The sequence below is a fragment of the Aphelocoma coerulescens genome, chromosome 1, assembly GCF_041296385.1.
Source record: "Aphelocoma coerulescens isolate FSJ_1873_10779 chromosome 1, UR_Acoe_1.0, whole genome shotgun sequence".
NCBI classification, from domain to species: Eukaryota; Metazoa; Chordata; class Aves; order Passeriformes; family Corvidae; genus Aphelocoma; species Aphelocoma coerulescens.
In genome coordinates this window covers 65,295,275-65,317,671 of record NC_091013.1, presented here as the reverse complement: position 1 = coordinate 65,317,671, position 22,397 = coordinate 65,295,275, and the positions used below count along the sequence as shown (strand labels likewise).

At 39.2% G+C, this 22,397-nt stretch overlaps 1 protein-coding gene across 8 annotated transcripts in view; it reads left to right on the top strand.

The window, feature by feature from the left end:
* The first annotated feature begins 1,514 nt into the window (after positions 1–1,514).
* The window catches only part of LOC138108272 (RCC1 and BTB domain-containing protein 2), a 42,606-nt gene continuing 21,723 nt past the window's right edge, over positions 1,515–22,397 (top strand). For 4 of the 8 annotated variants that reach the window (XM_069010728.1, XM_069010738.1, XM_069010693.1 and 1 more), the window contains exon 1: positions 1,515–1,684. The gene's annotated coding sequence lies outside the window, so the exon portion shown is untranslated. Of the gene's footprint in view, positions 1,685–14,744; positions 14,837–14,968; positions 15,155–16,282; positions 16,535–17,425; positions 17,465–22,397 lie in introns of those variants that run through there. The other 4 variants (XM_069010701.1, XM_069010719.1, XM_069010710.1 and 1 more) reach the window with 4 other exon arrangements.

The window sequence follows — 22,397 nt, the reverse complement described above, 5'->3', positions numbered from 1 at the left end:
TCACAGATCACTTTTCCTAGAATTTTACATATTTTTCTTAAAAACACTCTGAAAAGCTTATTCTGAGGCAGTGAACCAAGGTCAAATGGACTCTGTTTTCAGTCTGTTTGCATATTTCCACAAGTTTAGAAAGCTCTTATCAGTTCATTTAAACAGGGTAAAGAAGAGGCAAAAAAAAGGCAGAGAATCAGAGAACTTACTTCATGAATGACCCAAGTAATAGGTAAATCAGACTTCTTGATTTGGGTCCCCTCTTTTTATAGGCACTTAAGTGCTCATCCTGGAATAGCCCAAACTTCCCCCAAGTCCCCTTGGAGTCCTCCAAGGACCACAAAAGTAATTACATACTGGGGCCAAAGCCGTGTCATAACCTAGGTCCACTTGTTTGTCCATCAGCAGAGTCCTTTGTCCAGCTCTTTCCTCTTCCTAGCTATCAGTCTTCACAGACTTGGTAAAGAATGTAATTATTCTGGAAATCTCTCTCCCTCTGATTCATTTGGTTGAAACAGGACAAGAAATGTAAAAGTCATTTGCTGAGGGGATGGAAGGGGGAAAGGTCAACAAATGAAGTGATCATATGGACCTTACTTTTTTTAGAAAAGCTGATTTAAAACTCCAGGAAAAAATTAGACAGTGAGGAACACCCACAAAATAAGAAGAGAAAGAAATAGTACTAGGATTATTATTAGCATGACCAAAAAAGAGAGAGCTAGTCAGTGACAATAATAGATATCAATAATTAGGCCTTCAGGTTTAAGAATTTTCATAAAGCAATTTGCATTTTAAGTAACCCGGTACATATTGAAACTAATAATATCCAATGTCTTTTTTTATTTTTGATGTCAATTTTCCAAAGAGATATCAAGATTTTTTAAAATTATGTTGTTTAATATCTTAATTGCAATTTAAATGCCCAGAGAAGTTATCAATTTAAAATTAGACCTGTGGGTTTGAAGATTATGTTCAGCTTTTCCTGATCAAGTGAGAGAACAGATATTTTTAATTCTTCATGCAGACCAGAGTAAAAATGTGTGAATGAAAGTTATTTGTTCTGATGAAAATCAACTGAAAGCATCAGATATTGTTTGTAGTTCACTACAGTGTTGCACACACCATCAAATAGACAATCTCAAGTTCTAATTATCAAAAACTTTTCCAAAATCTCTGTACATTTCAGCAGGTTATCATGTTGTTGCCTTGTAAACAGCCATGTTCCCATGAAGCCTAGTAGCCAGTGATGGACTTCCAATCAAATAAGGACTTCTGTGCCAGTCACCATCCCAAATTCCAACTATATTAGCAGAGAGAAAGAGCCACTACCAGGATTTAATTCACCTTGTCCTAGAAGACGCCCCAGCCAAACAATTTTTAGTTATTTTTACCAGAGCCCTCAGAGTGGGACCAGGCTGGAATTACCCTCACTGGCTTCACCTGGCCTTTCCACCTTCAGCTGCAGCACATCAGCCCCAAGAGGGTTTTTAAGCTCCAGTCTGAAGGCTGGAGGAGAGAGGTGGGGTAGGTTTATATCTGTTCCCTGTCTTTTGCTCTTGTTGTTTGGGTTTCCTGGACTAACTTGGCTGCTGATCACTGAATGAGTTTTGTTGCTGTCATCAGCTTGATGCTGCTTGCCTGGATTGGGAGCCCCACCTGTTAGAGTCCTCAAGAATTCATTAAGGACTGAAAGGTAAACTGTGATAAATTGGGAAAGAAGAAGCTGAAAAACTAAATACCAAGACAGCAAGGAGTAGATAAAAAAGGACTGTGCTGCACTAGATTAAAACCAATCATATTATCAGAAAAGTGTGTGTGGAGCTTGTGGATAAAATATAGAAACCAATCAAGCAATGTGAGATCTCATGCACAGCAGTTGCAAAATGTATAAGTACTGTGTTATGTAGAAGTGGTAAAAAGTATAAGTAAGTAAGAAAATGTATAAGCACTGTATTATGTATAATTAGTATAAGATAAGCAAGTGAAATGTATAAGTAGGTAGAATGTATAGGTAAGCAAAGTGTTTAAGTAAGGTATTACGTCAAAGTTGTGAGATGTGTGAACACAGGGGGTATTTTAAACAATAAGAAGCTTCTGCACAATCATATTGATTTGTTCATCAGAAGGCATGAGTTCCTGCAGTAAATCACCCTTCAAAATGGGGATTGTTCTTCACTGATTAGAAAGGATTAAGGGGTGATTGTATAGGCCTACCCTGTGGATATCTAAAGGCAGGAAGGATGCTCCTACCCATGATATCTGCTTGTGTGGGGACTGGATCTGGCCCCACTGAGGAATACAAACATTGCCCTCAGCTCATGTAACTGTGAACTCTAGTCCCTGCTTAAGAGGTCCTGGTATTTCACAGCATGAAGGAAGGAATACTTTAGATTCATTAAAAAGGGAAGTCATCTACACTTCTGTGAGGCCTCTTGCTTTCAGACAATCGAGCCAGATTCCTCTTGATATCCAACATTATAAAAATACTTGCTTTTAGCCTGGCATTCTTCACATATATTTGCTTCTACCCATATTTATTTGCTTATGTATTTTTTTGCCTGTCTCTGAAACATTGTCCCATAGAGTAAGCATGTGTGTGCTGGGAAGACTAATGTATGATTTGAACAGCACATTTTGCTTTATATATTAATTCCTAATTACCTTGCTTCATAGAACTCTATCCTATCAAGATTCCTCTTGCTCAAGCAGAGCAATGAACAAACTGAAGCTTCAAATACAATTTAAAGCTTCCTTAATTCAGGCTGTGATACTGAAGTTAAGCTGCATTCCTAATTTAGAACTTACAAAGGCAAATCAATATTAGTTTGGTTTTTTGCTTCACTGTAACTGATTTTTCTCAGTTAAATTTCAGGTTTGATTAGCCATTTGGATTGAAAGAAACAGGCAGAAGAAGCTAAAGCTTTCTAGAAGATTGGGTAGAGGATAGAAGAGAACCAGTTTAGATAGGATTGTAACCTTAGCTCTTCTTTAGAAAGAAATTCCGCTAAGGGGGAACAAAAGCCAAAGAAAGATTCTGAAGTACAATTCCCTGTATATGAAGCCCCTGAAGGGGTCAAAAATGCACTAAGGAAATACTTTTGGCAAACTGGAGCTAGGAGAAACTTCTATTGAAATTTTGGATAGTTCCACCCCAGGATTCCCTATATGAAGCTTGAACCCCGTGAATAAATATCTATTTTGTTTCTTTCTCTGTCCACTGAACTGTGCTAATCTGTACCCTTATCCCTGCTGCATGTTCCGTCACTTGTCAGGCAATATGCTTAGAAGTCTCCAGCCTTGCTTCAGTCCCCTGGCAGCAAGTCAACCAGTCAGCTGGCAAAGCTGGATAATTACTGCTTAGCCCTAAAGAGCTTAAAGTTTGTTTGCATGGACCTGTGTCCTGGTAACACCAAAGCACTGAACCAGAGGGCAAATTTTACTTCCCCTGAACAATTTCTGTAAGGGAAGGTACACAGGGGACTTTTAAACAGACATGAAATGGTGGTTACCAGGAAGGACTGCCAGGGATTTGAGATATGTGGACTATCTTCTATGGCTGACTTGCTGTCATTATAATGTAAAAGAGACCACTGGGCTTCATTCTTCCTTCCTTTATGCTTTTATAGAAAACTGTACATGACTCCACTGGCCTAAAGGTTTTTTTGAAATTGCCTTTGCAAAAGTATTCAGTAGACTTGGAAAGCAGGCTGTGGTAGAGACAAGACAACCCTAGGCATCATGTTACACTTTCTAAGTAAAGCTGATGTTTTCTTTGTTTATTCAGTGCAATTTGCTCATGACAACTTCTGGCTTTTGAGTTTCTTCTGATTGTTACTGTTGTTTTTCATGGCTGAAGCAGCTTGGCTGGCTCCATCTGGAAGAATAACATAGGTCAGGATGATAAGGAATGTAATTATGACGTAGTCACATTCAGCACTGTTCCTCTTCTGAGCTATCTGCTCCATGGTGTCTGTGTACAGTGTGTAGGATGCTACACTGGAGCACCACCAGCAATGGCAGAATGGCCACCCTTCAGGTCACAGTCATGCATGAAGTAAGGTGATCCTACGACCACAGAATGGAAGCCCCGAAGGACTTCCTTGCTCACTAAATCATCTTGAAAATGTTGGCAATCAGGTTATATAATCCTGTTCATGGTCTGAAAGCAAAGCATTAAAATAATCTTCAGTATTCAACCTAAGTATCCTTATTCTTCAGTTCTGCTGCTTGTACCCACATAACTCCAGTACTACTCATGCAATTGCATTTGTATTGCAACCTGATAAGCACTGGGGTGATTCAAAGCTGTGTTAAACATGATGGGTGTGGGGAGAGAAGTAGCAAGACACTCTGGAGTCCAGTGTGAGCATCATCAAAATAATGAGGGGAGCTATATCCTACCTCATTATTCAGCACTGCTCTGCAAAAGCAAACTTGAACTACCTTGGGGCTGGATTTGCTGCTTGCTCACAAAAAGCCTGTGGAAGTGTTCTGAGGCAGCCTAAACTGTATGTCCAGAGGAAACCATACCTCTTTGTCATGAGGTTCTCAAGGTATCTGTCAGTCCTACAGACCAACCCTGCTGTGCCTGACCTCTCCAAAAAATCTTGGATCACATGGCTGAGCAACAAACCGCTCCATGGTCTTTCCTGGAGGAGCACTGGCCCTGCTGTCAGCCAGGTTAGATGAGACACATAAGAAGCCTTAAATTCGGATGAGAGAAGTGTAGATGTTCAGGGAGAGGCTTAAGAAATGCTTTAAGCTTTAGGTTTGCAGGAGAAACTTAAAGAGATCTTTAAGTGGGTTTTTTAAGACTGTGAGAGGCTGTGGTTTGGTGTGCTCCCCTGAACCTTGAGCATTAGGTACCAGAAATACATTGTGCCTAAGCTTCTTAATCCAAATTTATTCTTCAAGTATGTCCTACCTATGTCCCCAAAAATGTTGGAGAGGCCACAACTCTGAGGTGATCAGAACTTGTATTTTGGCAATAAATGGCACTCAGGATATCACAGATCTGATTAATGACTTAGAGATGTTTTTTACTTGAAATTTTTATGTGGTTGTAATAATACTTAGTATGTGATATTCCAGAGCAAACTTTTCTTACAGCAACAATACCAATCACAGCTTGCAATGTTACTGTGTTTCTCCATTAACAGCATATTCCTTTTTCCTAATTCAGGTACAGGCTTTTTTTGGATAGGTGTGTGAGGGGCAGTTGTTGCATTTTTATGGACAAGCAGTTCCAAAACAAACTAAAAATCTTTTGAAAATGTGCTAAAGGCAAGTCTAATCTCTACTTACTGATGTGCTCCCTTAAATCTGTCTAGCAAAATAGATGGCATCTTAATATTTTTTGGTTTACTTAGCAAATCCTGTAATGCTGATGTAATTGTGTTTTATTCTCTTGGCTAGTTAAACAGTCGTGGCAGAAACATAAAACTGTAGTGCTTCCATTAATGATACATAGGAAGGAGTGCCAAGCACTTAACTTCTCTGAGGAGAACCTCAGAGGACTTAAGTACTGAAGCTGGGACCTGGATGGAATGTCAGTTCCTGATTCCACACTATTATGAAACCTGCCAAAAAGCCATTGCCCAGCCTCAGACATGAGCATCCTGGGGAAGTGGGCCCTGCTGGATACTGGCCCTGTTGAAAGGCCTAGGTTCTCATTTGGCTTTGCATCCTGACCAGCATTCACAGGGATAAGAAAAGACTTGTGTGCTGGGCACAGTTCCAGATGGTCATTTCAGGGATTCTTTAGGTTTGCTTGGTCCATCTTATCTCAAAAGGGAAGTAGCACTGGACATGAAAGATGAATGATGTCTGGCTCCCTGACACCAGGAAAGAGGTCTCCAGCCTGTACTGCCCTACACTGCTCACAGTCAGACCTCCTTCTCTCAGGTGCAATCACACAGCTCAGGTCTGGAATCTGCACTGGCCCAGATGTCAGTTGAGAGAAAGCCATTGGATGCACAGGTGTACAGATCTGGAAATGGCATTTGGACTCAGGTAGGGACATACAGTCAAGTCTTTGAAAAACTAGGCCTTTGTGCACTTTGAGAAGTTACTGAAGTTCAAAAACCATTCTTCTCCTTGCCTGGGGAAAGAGAAGGCTCCTCAGGGAGGGAACTGGTCTCATTAGAGAGTTTTTCTAGCTGAATACACAAAGTTCCAGCATCTCCTGGCTAGTAGTCATTGTCCAAGGGAGCCTTTCTCCTCACATTCTTTCCATCTGCTACAAGGATGGGGCCCAGAAGAGCCTGGTGGCAGTGGCTAGAGCAAGCGGCTAAAGTGGGGCACAGCTCTGCTGCTTATCTCCTTTCCTCCAAATGAGATCTTTACACTTCTTTTACACTTGATCCTGCTGCAGCTCATCCATCCAGACTGTGGGACTTATGGGAAAGAGCAAATCAACATGTGACCCAGCTGCATCCTGATGTTCCTGGAGGGAACTGTTTCTATCTGATGGGGTTAAGTAACTTCAGGGCTAACATAAACCATGATGTCATACCCAGTTACCTGGCAGCTGGAGTCCTACCATCTGGTTGCACGTGCTAGATTTTATACACATATTTTAAAAATTTAATTTCATTTTGCTTGTTTTGTTTTATTAATCTGCCCCTATTAAATTATTCAGTGGGCTGTGGGCTAAAAGGTTGTTCTGTCATTAAAGTGTGTCCTTCACATGAATAGAATACCTTTAGTAATGGTAGACCTGATTTACAGATAAACAAGGTGTGGACATGGAGTGGTGACACAAATCTGCCCTTTGAAAATGGAGCCAGTGGAATGCATATCTAAGAGGTGAACTTCTGAAAGTGATCCATGCAGGAGTTAAGGATTTCAGTGCTAAGCTGATTGGATCCATTATCCAAATGCTAACCTTTTTACAAATTTTATGTAGAACCAACATCTACATAAAAAAGCAGTGCACCAAATGTTGATAACTCTTCTCTGAAGTTAGAAAAAAAAGGAAAGACTGAACAGGCTGTACTTAAGGCATTGAATTCTTCCCTGGGAGGCCTTGTTACATTCCTGGCTGCACCTGAAACCCTTTGTGACTTTGATCAATGCATTTTGTAGTTTAGTCTCTGTGTTGGATTTGAAAAGGAAGAGAGACGAAATAGTTTACAGCAAGGATGTTTAACATTGTAGGATCTTAATGTTTTAGATAACTTACCTTGCATCAGTGGATTGGTATTTCTTGTTACTTAATTTAGGGTGATTAGACTACTTCCGGAGGATTCAAATTCAGATATTTCTTGAATGGTCAGGACCAGTTGGGACCCTTGCATCTTTATCTCAAAACAATGAAAGAGAGAATACCACTAACCACAGGTATAGTTGTGGTGAACACAAAACCATGTGACCTCCAGTACTGAAAGAAGTGGAATTGACCATCATTCGTATTCCTTGAACATTGGCTTGGAAGAGTTGTATGCCCCAACCTTGACCCCAAGACTTGTTTATATCATACAGCAGTGCTTGTGCATAATGCCCAGACCCAGAGGAAGTAGCAAAGAAGAGTGACATCTGAAGTGGTAATTCTGTTTTGGTGCTTAATTACAGGTCTGGGCTAAGCGCTCTTCTGAAGAATGCGATTTATATATCAAAAGTGCTTCCTGGACTTCTGCATCTATTGTTTTTAACAAGTGGGTTTTATATTATAGTAGGGTGGTCAGAACCCTGCTTTGGCCATTTAATGACCAGGTCAGAGGCAAGATTCAATTGAAGCAATTTTACCCCATCTATGAGATTTTTCAAGAAGACTACAATAAAGGAAAGGTAGGGGGTTGAGGAAAGAGAAGGGAATGAATATTGTTGAACATGTGGTGTATAAATGTGCAGCAGTAATAAAAGAGGAAAAACCATAGCCCTTTAAAGACAAACAAGTTAAGTGGAACAAAAAAAATGTAACTCATTTCCCATGCAAATCACGAATTTGAGATTAACTATTCTGTTCCATTGCTAAACTGTAAAGCACAGTTTCTATCTATGACTCCAATAAATTATTTTTACTTAGATCAAAGGTTTTTGATGTTAGAATTAGGACAAAATTATCATTTTGGCAAGGCTTCTTTATTGTTCCAACTTCTCTCCCAAAAGCAAAAGCTCCCCTGAATGCCAGTTTCCATCACGTTTTTTAGAACACTCTTCATTTCTCCATTGGAAGAGAAACTGACAGGGTGACTGATGAATTGTCACACACCATGACTTGCACTTAGAGAAATACACGAAAAAGCTGTGAAGTGCAGTGTGAGCTATTTCCTAGGCTACAAAAAAGAACATTGAAACCTTGTGGTGATCCAAAGACTCCTGTCACTGGGAAAGATGAACAGTTTCAGGAATGTTTCAAATGAAGCCAAGAGCTCAAATTGTCCGTGTCCAGTTTATAGCTCCAGCTTTTTTCACTGAGCAACTTGTTTATCTTCCTTTCTCCATGCATTTTGAGAACTAATGGTTACACATCACTTTGGGGAAAACAAAATATGATCACTTCCTCAAGCAGACCCAGATCTGTTGCTTGATTCATCTTCATTTCAAATTTTCAGTTTATTTTTTGATGTTCCTGTTTAATAAATATGACCATCTATTTCCCTTGTGTGGTGCTCTGTAAATCATCTTTACAGCTGCTATGTCACAATTAGTGTAGCATTTTAAGAGTATCAAGACCTATATATGGAGTACATACTCTATAATGAGTGTATGGTATAATACTGCAATGCTGCTAATGGCAATAAAATGCATTTTTACAGAATATATAGTATGCTTTCTTTTTAAAGCTATTTATTTCTGTATGCTTTAGTGTAGTAGTATATAAGATACCTTCAATGTTAGATTCAGTGCCTGGCTGCCCAGCTGGTTGTACATGGAATTTTTTTAGACTAGTCAAAAATCTTCAGTCCCTCTGACCTTAAAAGATAATAATACTTATACCAACAAACAGCAACAATGCTTCCATTAAAAACAAAACACAAAAAAAATACTCCAATCCCAGAAAGCATTGAGCATTTCCTCACAGGAAGTAAAAAGTGCATATCAGTGTTATCTCAAAAGCTAGACACATAATTAAACATCCTCTACATGAGGACACAGAATGAGAAAAGTGCCATAAAGGGTCAGGCCTTCTATCGAAATCTGTTCCCTGGCAGTGAGTTAGAAAAGAACAGGGTAGGTAAATATGAAACTTCCTTTAAATATTATCCCTAGGCTTTGAACACTCAGAGCTCAGCGATTTCTCAGCAGGAGACTCTTGTGAGGAATCTCAGTTGATTGCTCTCCCTTCACTTGTTCATGCAGTTTTAGCACTTCCAGAATCTTAAAATGGAAAGTTTTGAAAGTTGAATTGCAGGAGGAAAATGACTTTTTTTTTTTTTACTCTTAGGATTAATGTTGTAAATTCAAAAGGAAAAAAAAGTCTTCTGACAATTAATTTTATAAGTTCAAGTTTTGATAGCAATCATAAATAATATAACATTGCTCTTGGCTTCTGATAAAATGGGATGCTTCTATCATCTGTAACATTCTTTTCAATACGTATCCAAAAAGCAATTGCTTGATTTTATTTATCTTTTCAACAGCCCATAGAGTGACTTGCAAATTACTTCCAATGAAAAAAATGCAGACTGTTTTTAAATTGTTTGCACCGAGAAATATAAATCCCACAAAACCTGAGACATAAGTCATTACCTCTTACAAGGTTACTGTATATGTTCCTTGCCAGAACGATATCTGAGAGCAATGCTAAAGAATTTGCTTAAAATTAGCAATTACCTTGCCTTTCAATAACACAGTTACACAACTAAAGGCAATTTAGCGAAAAATGTTGCACCTCATCAAATACATGCTGCCATAAATTTTACATATTTAGTACAGCAAACTGCTTTATTTATGAGGGTCAAAGGTAATGGCTACTAAGATGCCTGCTCCACAGAAAGCAGATGATGATAATGGATGTGATACACTATCCATAAATAGCATTCACTTTGCCTTACTTTTTATTTATTGCTAGAGTCCAATAATAGAAAAATCAATCTACTTTAGCCTCACCATTACTGGATCCAGTGCAACCAATTTTGTTTCCTTTTGGAATTCTAAATCAAGGTTGTGAGTTCATTTTCCTGTTCCAAAAACACTTCATATTTTCACACTCATCCTCAGTGAGTGAGATAGATGATTACGTGAATGTCACCTTCTTCCAGATGCCTGAATCGATTGTGCAGTCAGCACTGGGTTGCAGGACTGGGCTCATCTACTTGTAAGAATACTTTATTCACTCTCTTCCAGTCTAATTAAAAGCAAGCAAACAAACAAACAACCCCCCAAAAGATACCACCTTTCAGATTCTGTTTCCTTGGATATTTTTCCAAGAATACATTCAGGATGTGCATGCAAAATATACCTATCCACAACACACCAATACTTTTTTTTTCCTTTTTTTTCAAATTCAGCCCCATGCATGTAGGCTTTTCCCAAAGACTTCACCTCCAGATTCTTCTTTCCTCGGACTTTTCTAACAGAAATAAGCTTAAGACAAAGTGTTATTTAGACTCCCTAAACTCATCATGCCTGACTACTTGACCTCTGATCACCCAGCCTGCTGGTTAGCTGACTTCCCAGCAGACTTGGCCTGTGCCAACTAGGGCAGTTCAAGGGCAGTGCATGCTAAACACCATTTCCAGTGGGCTCTATGGATAACCCTGCTCCAAGTCTGCTCTCTATAGACTCCCTCAGTGCTATCTCAGCAGGTGTTGCACCCTCAAATACTACATGCTTTCATTCAAGTGACCTAATTTAGCTTCTTTTTTGAAAAACTGTGGAGCTGAAACTTTTAAACAAAACGTAATAAACAGCCACTTTCAAATACAATGAACTGAATAAAAAGCCCCACAGACGTAAGTAAGATATGTTTGAAGGCCACAGGATGACAAACAGCACAGGGGAGCTCCAGGGCCATTTGAGATGCTATTGATTGGCCAATCTGATCTTAAGGGGAATACAGCCCTAAATAATATGCACATGAGCTAGGCTATGCCTCCAGGCAGGGAGAGAGGCTGTGTCCTGGCCATCTGCTGTTTAGTAGAGGCATAGCTAAAAACGCCTCCAATCTTTGTGTGATTGAGAACCAGATTGAGCTGTATGCATGTGATACTCTTACCACTTATAAAGTAAGTAGGTAGCTACAAAAGTGCCAAAAGTGGTTCTGCTGACTGAAAAGGTATTTTCATAGAGTACAGTTCTATGAATGAAGTCTCCTTTTAATATAAGTTTGCAAGGACAATGCTTTAAATCTCCTTAGAAAGTTACAAATTTCTTCTGGTATTCTTCAGGTCAATTCAAGTCCAAGTCTATATTAAACAACAAGATCCTCCATGAAGTCCCACCTTTTCATTTAAAGTTATTTTGGAAGCTTACTGAAATCACTGAGCTCACAGCAGACAATGCTCTATTTGGAATATTGAGGAACCCCCACCCTTCTGGGAATTCCCAGTTCCCAGAATGCTGCACGCCTACTGCTCCTTCATTTATTGCTCCAAACAAAGTTGAAATTAGGGGAAATGGACAATATAAAACCTTGCATGACATTATAATTAAATGTGTGACTTGTCGAAACCTTTGTTTAACAGATGAGCTCACTTAGCCAGATCCCATATGTGTGTTAATTATAGCAAGAAAGCAAACAAAATGTCAATAGTTAAAACAAATCCTACCAACAGGAAATGGTTATCAAGCTGTCATAAAATGTTTATCAGGAAATGTTTTTACACTATCCAAAACATTTCCTGTCTGTAACATTTTTTGTGGGAAAAAGAATATCTATGGTGCTAGAAATAGCATCTTTGCAAGGAATTAAATGACAGAGCTTATAGAAAATGGCAATAGTCACAGATCTAGCTTCTGTCCTGTTTTCTCCTGTGTACATAGTATGATGTAACTCTGAAAGAAAACTGTTTTCAGAAGTTACACCGACATCACTAAAGTTTGTATTTCACAGACTAAAAAATAATTTAAAGCAAATTTTTCATAGGTAGTATCTAAGCAATGTAATCATGGAGGTAGTGGACCCTTGATTCTTTGCTCACTGAGACTAATAGTGAAACAGTATTTCTGTTAAAATATCTGGAAAAGATCAAAAAAGATTAATTAGGCTGAAAACCACTACTATTGAAGGCATAAAAAGAATGATACTCAAGGGGAAGAGGACCCAGAGATTATCTGTTGAAATGCTTACCTAAAATAAAAAGAACGAAGAATTATATTTCCATAATCATGATTTTTCAAAACTAGGAAAATTCTGACTTGTTGCAAACATAATGGGTAGTATCACAAAATCACAACACAGATGGCATTTGAATATCAACAAAGACTTGTCAGCATCAACCTATCAGACATTACTGAATATAGAAGCAAAATAGATGGTTTTTCCTAGACTTGTTGTTCTATCAGCCATGTGATATCTAACCTGTAGTCTGTTATTCCATTCTTAAAATATTCCATCCCTGCAAAAAAGAACAGCGAACCTTAATGGCTTTTTAAAGGGAACTGAGCCACTAAAACTGCTCGAGTATTTTGAATTATTAGGTTACTGTTAAATAATCTTTTTATTAATCAACATTTATATGAAAGACACTTTGATTAAAAACTATTTGTTCCTATTTTAACTACAGGTTCTATACCTTTTATTGCCTTTTTTTTTTTTTTCATTTCCTGTACACGGAAACCATAATGGAGGTAATGATATAATCCTAAAAGTGGAAAGTACTTCAACGGGTCATCTGATAGATTTTCATTACATGAATTAGGATCAAAAAAAGTTACTTTATTTTCGGTCTACAATTTCAAATCATGGAAACTACAGCCTCACTGGGCAATCTATTCCCAGCTTCCTTATTATCACTGTGAGAGCAGTTTTCCCTCTTGCCAAAGCTGAATCTCCTTTACTTCAGTTTTGTTCCTGATCATGCAGGGATCAAAAATTCTCCTTGCTCTTTGCAGTAGCATTTTCTCACAACTTGGCAATGTTTCTTTTCTGTCTTAAGATACTATTTTTGGATGCCCCAGTATGAGGTTTACCTGTTTTGCAATGATGTGATGCTACTGTATAAACTAAAGTTAGACAGCCTTGCTGTGCACCATCAGTCCTTCCCGGCTTCATGTCCAACAAAAATGTAATGAATATCATCCTAGTCATTAACTGAAATACTGGAAGGACCTAAAAACTGCTTGTAAAATGAGACAGGCAAATATTAGAATCACACAATCATAGAATAGTTTTGGTTTGGAAGGGACCTTTAAAGGTCATCTAGTCCAACCCCCCTGCAATGAGCATTCCTTTCCATTCCAATTCCTTTCCATTCATTGCTGCTGAGTTCTAAATTTGGCATTGCATTTAGGAAAGAAGAAAAACAACCCAGGGACAGTTCAAATGAAAGGAAGAAAATGAGACAGGAGTTCAACAAATGTCATGTAAGAAAAGGCAGAAATAACTGGATCAGGTTTTCACTTGAAGGCATAAAAAATGGAGGCCATTTTCCACCTTCACTGTCAGAAATTTGCGTACCATTTCTGGTTTGAACTCCTGAGGCTTTAATTTCTCTCCCCAGCTTCTTATAATGGCTTTTTTTCTTTCCATTAAATCAAAACGCCATTCGGTACCTACTATTTTCTCATTGTAAGGAACCTATAAACTGCAATTACCTTTAAACTGTTTTCAATAAGCTAAACAAATAATCCCTCTATCTCTTATTTTCAAATAATTGATCATCTTCATTCATCATATCCCATTTTCAACGTCCCTATCAAAATGCATAGTAGCATTATATGCAGCATCCTAATAGCTGGTCTAAAAAATACTAATTACTGGATGCAAATTTCCTTTTACTTACTGTTAATTCCTGTCTTGGCACATTCATGAATTAAATTAGCCTTTTTCACTTCTACATCCTCTGGCATTCAGCTGTTGTTCACTGAATTTAATCCTTAAGCTAAATGTTCCAGAATGCACTTTCTCTGCTCAGAGATCTACATCTATTGCTTCTAGATTTAAGGGCTTCACTGTATCAAAGTGCATTTTGTTTCAGAGGATCGAATACACCACCTGTTCCACTGCTTCTAAGTGCGACCTTCAGCCTGATGCAGTACATGAGCCAAATCGAGCTTAACTTCTGGAAGAATATTGTTTTAAAATATGCATATCGTTTTAAAATATGCACTGAAGAATCAATACACAGCTCACAGCCCAAGATGAAACTTGTTTTAGGGGACAATTACTCTTTGCTTTACTTCCAGTCTGAAAATTAATAGCTTCAGCTTCCACTGGGTTTTGCTACCACTGTCTGCTTGGCTGAAATAATCAGGCATATGATTATTCTTATACGCTCATCTGAGATCCAGCAAGGTCAGGCTGAACGGGGCTCTGAGCCACTTGCTCTAGAGGAAGATAGCCCAGCCTATGGGGGGGGGGAGGGAACTGGATGGTCTTTAAGGTTCCTGCCAAGCCAAACCATTCTGTGATTCTTTGATTCCGTGCATTGGGGAGCATGAATTTTCCCAAAGCAGCCATGTCATCACAAAGGGCCAGGCCCTGGGAGTGCTCCTGCCTCCCCCGCAGCTCTCCCCGGCAGCCAGCACTGCCCCTCTGCCGGGGAGCCGTACCCCCGCCGGGCTCGGAGGACAGCCGCCGCCGCTCTCCAGGATCCTGCTGCAGTGGGTGGATCCCTGGGAGGCGCCAGCCGCTTCCCTCCCCTTCCCCTCTCCCTCCCCGGCTCCGCGGCAGCATCTTCCCTTGGCTCCCTGGAGCGGGGGGAGGAGCCGGGGCCGCCGCCGCCTGCGGGGAAGGAAGGTAAGCGGCGGAGTACGGGGGTGGGGAGGGGAGGGAAGGGGGTTGGCTCCCCCCCTTCCTTGTGCTTCCCTTCCCTGGGCGGCCGTCAGTGGGGAGCGGGGCTGGGGCAGGGCGCGGCCGCCCGTGGTGCGTGGGCTGTGCTGGGCCGGGCTGGGGCTGCTCTCCCCGGGGCCTCGTTTCTCAGGCACCCGGTCTGTAAATGGCCGATAAGGGGGACGGCGGTGTGTCTGTCCGTTTGTGTCTGTGTGTCTGTCTGTCTGTGTGTGCTCCGCTTCCGTCAGTTCCCATCTGTGTGGTGGCGGTGCGCGCTGCCCGCAGGTGCGCAGGGGTGTGATGGTGGCGGCGGCACTACGGGCGAGCTGAGCTTGGCGGCCGCTTACGGTTTTAAGGAAAAGAAGGGATACTTTGGAAACCAAGCACCGTTTATTTATTGTGTGGGAGATGGGAGGATTTCGTGGCGTTTCCTTGTGCAGGTGAAATTCTAATATCAGGCACAGTCAGCAAAGAGGTTTTACTCAGGTTATGAATGGGGTAAGGTCTGTAGGAAGTGATGCTTGTGCACCGTCAGAAACCATTTGGGCCGATGAATCGATGTGCCTTTCAGTACATGAAGGGAACTTGCAGGAAAGATAGGGCAAGAATATTTACAAGAGAATGTAGTGACAGGACAAGGGGGAATGGGTTCAAATTGAAAGGGAGTACATTTAGATCAGATGTTAGGAAAAAATCTTCACTGTGATTGGTAAGGTACTGGAACAGGTTGCCCAGAGATACTATGGATGTCCCATCCCTGGAGGTGTTCAAGGCCATGTTGGATGGAGCTCTGAGAAACCTGGTCTAGTGGAAGGTGTCGCTGCCCATGGTAGGGGTTGGAATGAGATGATCATTAAGGTCCCTTCCAACCCAAATAATTTTATGATTCCATGTTGGAGGATGTGAAAGCAAACACAGGGTAAAGGAAACATTTAGAAGTGATCATCCTGCTCAGTGTTGATAGAAGAGATAATACTGTCCAGGTATAGGAAATAAATGTGACAGAATTATGCAGGATGTGAATGATGTGACAAACTGTAAAATAGCAGAAAGAGACTCTGTGGATAAAGAGTCAAGAATATCACTTCTTTGAAAGAAGAAAATTATAAGAGCTTTTGATGGTGTCTGCTATAGACCATGGGAGTTGGATTTGTATAAGAATATTGCTTACTGAGAGAAGCTGTCAGGAATTATGTCACAGATGGATTTCTTTCTTAGACTGTAGAATCACAGAATGATTTGGGTTTGAAGGGACCTTAAAGATCATCTGGTTCCAGCCCCCCTGCCATGGGCAGGAATGCCATTCACTAGACCAGGTTGCCCCTGGCCCCATCCCGTGGCTTTGAACACTGCCAGCGACGAGGCACCCACAACTTTTCTTGGCAAACTCTTTGTGCCCTCACCACCATCTGAGTAAAGAATTGCTTCCTAGGATCTAATCTGATTCTGTCCTCTTGTAGTTTAAAGCCATTCCCCCTTGTCATATCAATATCTGCCTGTGTAAAAAGTGACTCTCCCTCTTTCTTATAAGCCCCCTTTAAGTACTAAAAGGCCACAATGAGGTCTCCCTGGAACCTCTTCTTCTTCAGGCTGAACAACCAACAGATACAGATGATGGCATCATTTAGACATGCAGTAATCCAGATGATCTTACATGCAACTGCTGTAAGCTTGCCAAATAACCACTGAATTGTCTTAGACTTGCTCTCAATTAATCAGTGTGAAAATTCTGGGAAAAGGTGGTTCGTTAGTCAGCTTGGGGTCTTGGATCCCAAGTTTTACTTGGATTAAATAAATAGAAATAAAATAGGTGGCTAGACAGGTTTGAAATTCTTAGTTTTAGAAGGGCAAACTTGGAAAAATCAAGAGGATTAATTAGCGGTGTTGGTTGTACAGGAGTCCTGAGGGTCCTAGAAATGAAGGTAGACAGCTGTATTATTCCATAGGTAGAATTCATTCGGAATTTACATCCAAAAAAATTTTTAAAAAGGCCTGTTGAAAACAACTTCTAACCATGAAAAAGGATTTTAGAAATAAAGACTAGGAAAAGGATAGTTAAGCAAAGTGAAAATGAAAAGGTAAAGTGTCAATTTCACAGTAAGAATTGGCAAAAGTAATTCTGAGTTAGTTATAGACAATTGGTTTTTTAAGCTTCTTTAATCATGTAAGTGAAAACAATAATAGAAATAAGAACTCTGAGTGATAAAGTTGAGGTAAAATGGCCTTGGCATCATGATGCATATAATCTGTTGCAGTTTGGAGGAGGCTACTGCAGTGGGTAGACTTAATGTTAGATGCTCAAACTTTTACCTCGAAAGAATGAGATTTTGTCTCTTAATTATTTTTTAAGGGTCAGGAAACCTCTGTGTGTTATGTCTGATCCAATGCTCTTGCCACTTAATGTTCAGCAGTTCCACTATCAGAAGACTGGAACAGTACATTTGGATATTTAACAGTCATTTACTGGTAGAGGAAATGGGGTAACTTTTCTTTCACATACACATTCTATTTACCATTTTATCTCTCTTATATAACATGCACTATCCTTGTACGCAGGCAGCGTTGAGTTTTAAAGATCAGAATTCTTAGCTCCAGGTATGTAATACCTGTGGTGTGTGTGTGTGTATAATCTATAGTATTTTTAGATATGCATATATATATGTGTGTTTGATGTATATACCTAGTTAAATTCTGACTTTGTCAGGCTCCCACATGCAGGTACAATGCCACCTGACATCTGAAGCTGGTACATGTTTTATCCTGAACAACTGACCTGTTGGTGCTTCTTGAGTTCTTAAAGCTTCAATATTTCCTGTACTACAATTTCTTAACTTTATAAAAAATAGCTGGTTTTTTTTGTCTATTTATTGCATTATTTTGAATTGTTTTGTTCTGTTGCATAGTCAGTATTTTTAAGAAAGTTTTTTTTTCTTAAACTGAATCTTCAGATTCATTTTGTTTCCCTAAAGCTGGTTCCGTGGCCTCTCATGTTGGAAGGTCAAAATGAAGATAAGTTTTCAATTCTACCAAATCAGTTGTATGGTAAATGAAGTTTTATGCAGAATATAAAGTAGGCAAGAGCCAACAATTGCATCAGTTGTATTTTATTATGTTTGTATGTCTGTATGGGCTACAGGAACTGAAGTGTATTTAGAGCTTGGCTAACAATTCAGCAAAGAGAAGGAACTTCTCAAGTTAATTTTTTGAAGATCTTGGATTAACCACATCAAAATTGTGAACAGATGCTTTTCTATAGCATCTCAGGTTAGATTTAGGATACATTAGATTACATTAGGTTAGATTTTGATGCAGGAAGGACATCTTGTTCCCAGGAGACTGTCTGACAAAATGTTTGATTATTTTAACACATCTCAAGTTCTGGAGATAATGCTCATTTTATTTTTTTCCTTTTACTGGAGAAGTAAACCACTAATTATGTGAAAATGACTCCAGCACTGAAAGTAGTTCTTGCATTGTTTGCATGATCTGAAACACTTATTTGCCTTCAAAAGGTATTTTTGCAAGTGTAGAAAGAAAGAAGTGTAAGTACTTTTAAGTGAAAATGTGTTTAGACTGACATTTTCTTAGCAGGCTTTTTTAGCTGCTGACACTGACATTTCAATAAGTCTACTGGAGGCTTAATTTTTTTATAAATATTACTATTTTATTGTCTTTGTATTTCTGCCTTTCATTTGTTTGTTATATAGCTTCTCTTTCTTAGTAGTTGCCAGCCACTTTCTTCAAATCTTTTTTTTAAGTCAAGTAGATGGATAGCCAAAGCTGTGGGGTTATTTTTTCAGATTGACTGTAGGGTTTGTAGCATGAGAAAAGAATTTGGGATTATTTTTTTATTTCTGCTTTAAGTATTTTCCTTCTGGTGTGTGATGTTGACTTTTTCCAGTTGCTTCCACTCTTTTTTCTGGCAGGTCAACAATCCACTATTCTATATCAATGATGGTGATATTCATTTCTAAAGGGGAAAAAGTAACTGACGTAGGAATAAGAAAAATTAAGAAACTTAATATGAGCACTTGTCTTACCACCACTTAGGATATGCATTCTGCATATGAACCTCTGGAAGTGTCAGTAGGGTCATGCTGGAGGTCCATCCCTGGAACTGGATGTCCACCTGGAACAGGAGGAACTGGATGTCATGCCAGAAGAGAGGTGGTGTCTGACAAGATGCTTTTGACTGAAGTTTTGCCTCTGGAGATGGAGCCAATAAAGAGTTTCTTGGATCTAGCCTCTAAACTGTGTGTTGATTTGCTTCTGTAATGAGTAGGCACTCTGTGGAACTTGTGTCAGGAGCAAAGAATTCAGAGTCTGGTGTCATAAAGCAAGAAGGGAAAGAGGGAAGATGATGCTTTAGTTGGAGTTAGAAGTTTTTTGAACAACCACTCACTGTTTCTTAAGGTCTTCAATTTCTTGATAGTGGAAAATGCCACATCAGTGGAAGAATGAATGACAAGCTGAGTTCTGTCAATTTATTGTCAGCACTGGGTGTAGTACTGACATCTCACTGTACATGAAGAGGGAAGATAATTTTGAAAAGAGTCTTCCTAGAAAGGAATGTGACCTGTTCAATGGGAGTACATGTTGGCAGTATTGCTGATCTGATCTCTCCTGCAAAATTGCTTGGACAAGTCAGCATCATGTCATGACTATTCTGGTAGGAAACTGCTGAGAAATCAGGAATATCAGAGGAGATTAGGTTCCTTTTCTAAAAGGAACCTAACTCTTGTGGTTAGAGTCCTTGGGGAAGAAGCTGCAGACAGACCTTTGATTCAGCAGATGAGATTCATAAATGCCCAAGTTAAGTGGGAGGAAGTGTTAAGTGGAGTTCTGAAAATTTTTGTTTGCTTGCCAAGTTCCTAGAGAGAGAATCTACAAGAATGTTTACATTCAGATGAGTCAGTGAACCTGTTTAAATATTTAGGGTTAAATAGTCTTGGCCTGCTAATAGAGCTTGGCTATTAGGATTAGTATTTATGTTCCTTAACTCAATCTTATCAGAAACATGTGTGCTTTACCCAAAGACCTATTGTGGCTGGACCAAAACAAGTGTCAGGCCTTTCAGCTTCCAAAACCAAAACTCAGACTGCCAGAGTATGCTGTCCAGATTCTTAATTGTACTTGGATTCCAGATAAGAGATTTGTGGAAGTTCGGTATAAATATTTTTGTATCAAAAGGCTGTGCATGTCCTCAAGAAATGGATGTTTGCAATAGTGTTTTCTCCTTTAGAGCTGCACTGGGGAATTTTTTGGGGAAACACAGCTAGTGAAAATTATAAAAAGTTTTCATGCATGAGAAATATTTCTTGCTTACCTTTTCACTTTCTAAAGTGAGTATTGCATTTTTTAAAAATGTAGTGGCTAGCTATTTCAAAGTAAGGGGTTTTAGCAGTTATGCACATATTATAAGATTTAGTAGATGAACAAACCCAGTAAGTTGTCTAAAATAAATAGGATATGTTTTTCTCCTGTACCTGATTTACTCAAATATACAGGTTTTTGTCTTTCAATATTTTGATGAAAATACTGGTTTTTTCTTTGCTTGACTGTATTCACAATGGTTATTTTTCTGGAGGAAAATTCTTGCAAGTAGGCTAATATGAATCATTGCTAGTATTTTAAAGGTATATGGATAAGAATGGTTCTTAAACAGGCCTAATTTTTTTTCTGTCTATTTTTGGGATCCCCAGGTGGATATATACTCTTAAATCAATTACAGGTTTTTAAAAAGAACAGCTTTGCAGATACAGCTATGTGGCACTCAGTATGTACTTTTATTAGAAGACATGAATTCGAATAAAAGAATAAACTGGCATATTTTGAGTCACCCCACGTGCTCCTATGGGGTTGCTCAGAAGTAAGGTGTCCTTGTTTGCAGTGTAAATTGAAAATGCAGTTGCAGGGTAATTTTCTTGTCGTTTTAGATAACATAAAGCATGTTCTAACTTTTGAGTTGTGAGGGCATGTAACTGATCTTTGTTCTTGAAAAGCTGGAACAAAGTTGTGTGGAATCGGAAAAGTGGTGGAGCACCTTCTACTAGGTAACTGAGGTGGTTAGATCCTAATGTATCTTTATACTAACAAATCAACTGCTTTTAAAGTCAAACTGTGCTTTTGTCTGAACAGATGCAATTGAAGAGAAATACTAGAACCTGAAGAATCATGGGTATCAGTTTTGTATCAAGTGGATTGAGGAAGGAAATACGGAATTCTACATTTGTTTAACCTAGAAAATTCATAGTTAATAATTATTCCCTTGGGGGCCTGAGTGTAGGCTAAGGATGGCCAATAAGTGGGTAACATATGTCAGCATTGCTAGGGAATGCTGGAAATGGATGCTGCAAAATATTGGATAGCCTTGATAATCAGTTTCACAGTAGGACTACTGGCATACTTGAAATTAAATGCTTCCGAACAGTTCAGTAGTACAGGCAAAGGCCTCGATTAGGCAAATAGTTTCTACTTTAAAGAGAGATAATGTGCACAAAATTAACGGGTTGCATTCTTGATGTTTGAGCAAGTATGTTGAAGAAAACAAGAAACTGCTTAACCGCAAGAGTTCAGCAAGTTCCCGCATTTCCATGAAGGTGTTAAGCTTGATAAATGGCTGTGTGTGCTTATTCAGGGCTCTGCTCAGCTGCCCAGGCAGAACTGTCTGGTGCCATTTAGTTCTTAGCTGCTGCTCGAGCTTGGCATGGACACATGGATACCCCATGGGTCCTGTATCTTATCCGCCAGCGCCGTTCGGTGTCGGGGATCCCAAGGTCATCTCAAATAGCAGCAGGTGCTGACATGGAGGCAACTGAGTCAGCCCTTGAGTCTTTTCCAGCTGAAGGGGAATATAACTTAGCTTCTAGTTATTTCAGTTTGGCTGTATGTTTGAGCCTTAAGCTCAAAGTCAGTGTGGACTTTCACAGGAGCTGAATTCATCATTTAAAGTCTCAAACTAGGTGTATAAAATACACTCTCTGTGTGTAGATTTGTGGGTTTTGTTGAAGCTTAAGCTTAACAGTTGTGCATATTCAGTATGGTCGAGCTGCAGTAGTTGTTCAGGTTTTCATTTGTTTCAGGAAAATAATTTTTGTTTGTTTATTCAGTAAATTGCATTGTATTTGTTGAATCATTAACATTTATAATACTTAAGTTGTACTAATTTGAGGTATTTTATGTCATTGGATTAGGTCTTACGGTGTGAAGTCTCACATAAGAGACGTGTTTAGTAGTAAGGTAGTTTCATGCAGCTACATTTGATACTTGTTTTAGTGTGGTATTACTCTGAAAATTAACTCAGTGAAACAGTAACTTGTTTGTTGGATGTTATTCCTGTTATTCTGCCTGTAGTCAGAATTTTACAGACGTGTAATTTTATGTAAGAAGTAAACAGATTTTTAGCTATGTCTGAGCCAATGTACCTCAAAGAAAATGATGTGTACAACTTTCGTAATTGTTCAGTGAAAGTGGCTTGTACAGCTTCAGACCTGCTTCTCATTTTTGTAGTTTTATTGAAAACAGAGTT